The sequence below is a fragment of the Arvicanthis niloticus genome, chromosome 16, assembly GCF_011762505.2.
Source record: "Arvicanthis niloticus isolate mArvNil1 chromosome 16, mArvNil1.pat.X, whole genome shotgun sequence".
NCBI classification, from domain to species: domain Eukaryota; kingdom Metazoa; phylum Chordata; class Mammalia; order Rodentia; family Muridae; genus Arvicanthis; species Arvicanthis niloticus.
The window spans coordinates 22,740,045-22,746,044 of NC_047673.1; positions in this window are offsets into that span (position 1 = coordinate 22,740,045).

Consider the following 6,000-nt stretch of genomic DNA (forward strand, 5'->3'; position numbering starts at 1 on the left):
TAATTACATCTTTACATAAAATAGGTCGATGTAACATGGCCTTCTCTCCTGAATCAAGTGCAGATTTACTTTTAATGCAGACCATATTAGTCCATAAGAAATTACTGGAACAGCATAATGTGTATGGAAAAAGATGTCCTGTTGGCTTCATTGTGACTTTCAATTGCATTAGGCAATTTTACATTCAACACTTATTTTGATGTCTGATTATTCTGCTCTGTTTATTCCTGGGACCCACATAAGGTGCCACAGTTACAAGACTGTCATTAAACCATGACATAATGAAATTATCTTTAGGTACAAATAACTTGCCTGTGCATAGAGGTAAATTGCACTGTTAAAATTTGTATCAAGCAAGGGATTACTAGGTTGCCTCTTGGATCATTTGCCAGCTGCTGTCTTGAATTGCTTTAGGTCCTTTGGCGATGGGTCAGTAGTCTCTGAAATACCTTAGGTTTTAGCTGAGGCGTGCACTCTGTGGCTCTAGAGTGACCTAATTTACTTTTCTACACCACAGCCTTCATGCATGTTTTTGTTTTGCTTCAACAAACAAAGGAGAAAACTCAGGCGTAATCCCGCCCTCCATTAGAAGGATGCATTTCTGTCTTCATCCAATTAGCCATTTTAATTTGAAGCTTTCAGCGATGACTGAGATAAGGTGGAGAAACTGGTAGCAATTAAGGGGAAGGAGGGCTTTTGGAGGGCACAGTGAGCTGTTAGCATGAGTTTCACTCCAGAGATCAAGTGTCAGGCCATCGCTGAAGCCTGGTCCTTAAATTTGCAAGTATCCATTAACAGTTACTAAGGGATCTTACTTCGAGGTGTCTGGCTGTCAGGGCTCCAGGTACACAGGACCAAAGTAGTCAGTGATGGATTCAAATCCCCGGGCACAACTTGTTCTCAGTCACAAAGAGTTCAAAGGCTGGCTTCGTTTCCTCTTTGAAAAGCTTAAGCACATTAAGACTTGGATAGTTTAATACAACTCCATTTCTTCATTCTGAGTGATCTCTTTCATCTTAGAATAAAGGAACTAACAGGGAAAAATAAAATCTCTTAATTCGTGAAGCCCCTAAAGCTTATGAATCTCCAGCACTGTGTGATGTAATTTGTTGTAGATGGAAAGATAATCAGGACGGTGGGCTGGGAGAGCTTGCATCTCATTTACTCTCTTTATCCTTTTGCAAATGAGGTAACACAGACACTTCTTACCCCAAGGACACTTTAGTCTGACTGATGACGATGGAAGGAAGGTTTCTCTCTGAAAATTTGGAGTTACCCATTTTCTAGAATTGGTCATCTCCCATTTTTTCTAGAAACCACCCAAAGTAAGATGATTGTGATGAACAATTGGATAAATAAAATCCTTTTTTTAAAAAAGCAATCCATAGCAAAACATGTTGATCTGAAATAAGATTTTTTTTTGTTTTTTGTTTTTGAGTCAGTCTCTCTCTAGATATCTACCAGGCTGATCTTGAACTCACGATCTTCTTGCTTTAGCATCCCCAGTGCTCACATTACAGATGTGACCACACCTGGCTCATTCTCAATTCTGAAAGTAAGGATGGATGTGTTACCATAGAGATGTCCGATAGTAAGCCTAGGCTACTGCTTGTTTCTTCCTTTACTTCTTCAGTTTCCTTACTGGCACAATAGTGAGGCTTACTCCATCATTGAGAGTGCTACCATGGTAGGGCATTAACCAGACATAAGCATGGAGGTATGTTCTTCAACTCTACATCTCAACTGTATAACAAAAACCACAATGAAGTGGCTTACATGAATATTTTGGGATCTCAGTACATATAAACTTTATATTTATATATAATCATAGTCTATGGAGCATGCAGTAAAATTATATATATATATATATATATATATATATATATATATATATATATACAATGCAATGTATATACTTGAATTTAAAAGTACATCATTTACAAATGTTGATCATGGGAGTCTTAAAGTGAATCTTTCTTTATGTAAAGGATCTCACCTAGATGTTAGCATCTGATGCTGGTTGTTAAAGGTTATAGAGTGACGTGGCAATTCCTTATTAAAAGTAATCTTGTTTGTTGCCAATTTCATCCTATACTATGCATTATGATTATTCTGTCCATCCTTTCTTATTCCACTTCTACCCAGGTCATCTTCCTTTCTTTTCAACTAATATCTTCTGTAATCAAGAGCTGTGGTTTTGTGACCTCATTGAGTTTAACATGGGCCATCTGTGTGACCCTGGGTTTGGAATACTCATTGGAGCCTGGTGGGGGTCACTGAGTAGGTAAATGACTGAAGAAATGGCTCCCCCTAACCCAGAGTCTGTCAGGAGTCAATAGTTGAGCAGTAGCAGATGGCCCCATGAACCCCTTTACCATTCATGGCTGACTGTGACAGGACCAGTCTTGTGTAGGCCTAGTGCTAGCAACCATACTGCTATGAGTTCATGATTGCAATGGCCATACTGTCCCCAGACAATGGCATTTCACAAGACTTCTCCACATCTTCAGATGTCGAAGTTTCCCAGGGGAACTTTTAGGGTCACTTATGTATCATCTGCAAATAAAGATACTTTGACATCTTCTTTTCTAATTTGTATCCCCTGACTCTCCTTCAGTTGTCTTATTGCTGTAGTGAGAATTCAAGTACTATATTGAATAGGTGTAGAGAAAGTGGAAAACCTTGTCTTGTCCTTGATTTTATTGGAATTACTTGATTTCTCTCCATTTAAGTTGATGTTGGCTACGTGCTAACTGTAAAATGCCTTTGTTATGTTGAGGTATGTCCCCTGTACCATTGATCTCCCCAGGACTTTTATCATGAAGGGATGTTACACTTTATTAAAGGCCTTTTCTGCATCTAGTGAAATGATCATGTGGTTTATGTCTTTCTGTTTGTTTGTATGGATGATTGCATTTATCAGTCTACATATGTTGAACTCCCCGCTTCTCTGTCATGAAGGCTATCATCATGTTGGATGATCATTTTGATAAGTTCTTTTGGATTTTCTAGTTTGATGAAGTACAGTTTTTAAAGTATATTCTTATGTTTGTTTTGCTTCATATATTTTGGTTGTTCCATTCCTCTCTTCTAGTTTTATTAATTTGGATATTCCCTCTCTGGCTTTTAAGTAATTTGGATAAGGGTTTGTAGCTCTCTTTTGCTACTCTGTGGGTTCTTCTTTCTTCCCCCTTTCTCCATCCCTTTTCGTCCACCCTTTAAAGCCCCTAACACTAGATAGGAGAGAAAAAGGGATAGAAGGAATAGAGGGCGATGTTATCATTAAACTGCTTCCTGCCGATTGGAGGCTTTGAGTTCTTTGTGTCAAGTTTGATCTTCACCATCAGGATATCTAATTTCTTCTTCTAATTTCGACAATGGCTACTTAAACTTTGACCACCACCAACCAACAATCAACCCATCTCTCAGGCCCTAACATTTATATACCCTCTCAAAAGTCCCCAGAATTCCAAATGTCACAAATCACAGAAACTATCTGTTGCCAGAAAAATCATGCTCCTGCTAGAGCATGAGGTAAATCATAACCAGCTCCTATGAACAATCTGAAGTAGCCCTGTATCCTGCACCTGGGGATAAAGCGAAACAGAGTCTCATAATATTTCTCTCTCTCTCTCTCTCTCTCTCTCTCTCTCTCTCTCTCTCTCTCTCTCTCTCTCTCTCTCTCTCTGTTTTAAAGAAACCATAGCTCCAAAATTGTCACTACAAAGGTTTGCCAATATTATTGACTTTTCCTAAGGAAACAGCTTTTTGTTTTAGTGATACTCCTCCTCCCCTTTCTTCCTCCTTCTGGTGTGTGTATGTGCACACTGTGTGTGTGTGTGTGTGTGTGTGTGTGTGTGTGTGTGTGTGTGTGAGTGTTTCTATTTTATTGATTTCAGCCCCTGATTTGATTATGTCTTGACATCTGCCCCTTTTGGATGTTATTTCTTCCTTTTGTTCTAGAGCTTTCAGGTGTGCTGTTAAGCTACTAGAATAAGATTGTTTCAGGGTTTTTCTTTTCTTTTCTTTTTAAAATGTAGGCACTTAGTGCTATGAACGTGCCCCTTAATGAACTGCCTTCATTATGTTCCATAAGTTTGGCTATGTTGTGCATTTATTTTCATTCAATTCTAGCAAGTCCTTTTATTTCTGTCTTCATCCATTTTTCATTCAGTAGCGAGTTGTTCAGTTTCCATGACTTTGTAAGATTTCTGTTGTTGTCAATATCTAACTTTAATCCATAGTGGCCAGATAGAATGCAAAGTGTTATTTCAATTTTTTTTTTGTATTTGTTGGGATTTGCTTTGTGTCCAAGCATGTAGTTAATTTTGGAGAAAGATTCATGAGGTGAAGAAAAGAAGGTGTGTTCTTTTCTGGTTGTGTGAAATGTTATGTAAATATCTGTCAGGTTCATTTGTGCAGCTCCAGCATTTTTCTGTTTAGTTTTGTCTTGATGATCTCTCTATTGATGAGAGTGGGTTATTGAAGTCTCCCCATCACCAGTGGGTGATTTAAGCTGTATAGTGTTTCTTTTATGAACTTTAGGTGCCCTTGTGTTTGGTGCAAACATGTTAAGAATTCTATTTCTAACATAATCACATAAATGGATTTTTTCCTTTGATGAATATGTAGTATCTCTTCCCTATCTCTTCTGAAGAATTTTTATTTGAAGTCTATTTCTGTTAGATATTAAAATGATTTTACCAGCTTGTTTCTTAGGTCCATTAAGAATATCTTTTTCCATGCTATTACTCTGAGATTATGCATAACCTTGATGTTAATGTGTTTCTTGGATGCAGCAGAAGGATGAATCTTGTTTTTGCATCCATTCTGCTGTTATTCTGACTTTTTATTGGGGAATTGAGACCATTGATGTTGAGAGATATTAGTGAGCACTGTTGATTTCTGTTATTTTTCTGGTGTGTGTGTGTGTTTCCCCTCTTGATTTACTAGTCTAGGATTATTTAGTCCTTGTGCTTTCTTGGGTGTGGTTAACATTTTAAGTTTCATTTCTAATACCTTTATAGGGCTGGATTTATATATAGATATTGCTTAAATTTGGTTTTAGCACGGAATGTCTTATTTTCTCCATAAGACAATTTTGCTGGGTATTGTAGTCTGGTCTGGCATCTGTAATCTTTAAGAGTCTGTAATACAGGCCCTCTGGCTTTTAGAGTATCCATTGAGAAGTCTGGTTTTATTTTAATAGGCCTGCCTTTATATATTCCTAGGCATTCCCCTGTCATAACCTTTAATATTCTATGCTCTGTACATCTAGTGTTTTGATTATTATGTGACAAGGGAACTTTGTTTTCTAGTCCAATATATTTGGTGTTCTGGATGTTTTTTGTACCTTGATAGGCATCTCCTTTAGTTTGGGGAAATTTTCTTCTATGATTTTTTTTTCTTTTTTCTTTTTCTTTTTTTTTTTTTTTTTTTTTTTTTTGGTTTTTCGAGACAGGGTTTCTCTGTGTAGCCCTGGCTGTCCTGGAACTCACTCTGTAGACCAGGCTAGCCTCGAACTCAGAAATCCACCTGCCTCTGCCTCCCAAGTGCTGGGATTAAAGGCGTGCGCCACCACCACCCAGCTCTTCTATGATTTTTAAAAAAATATTTTCTGTGTCTTTTATGACCATCCATAACCATTTAAGGAGCTCATCCCTGGGGAAAACAAATGCACTTTGATCAGTTGTTAATTGCTTATAGCTCTTCTTCTAGGATTGGAGACCCATGAGATTTTCCCTGATTCATGTTGGTATGTCAACTGGTATTGTTATTGTTAATGTCTTGTTTAAGAAGCTATATTGATAAGACCTACTGTCTTTTTCAGGGCAGTTAGAAGAACATGGGTTTTAGCCCTTCTTTAAGTGACTGGGAAACTTGATCAGTGACTCCATTTGAGTGGAGCTTTTCTGTTTTGTGAGACTTTTATTACTGCATCCATCTCTTTGAGTATGATGGATTTAATTTATTTATCTCATCTTTCTTGTTTTATAACCT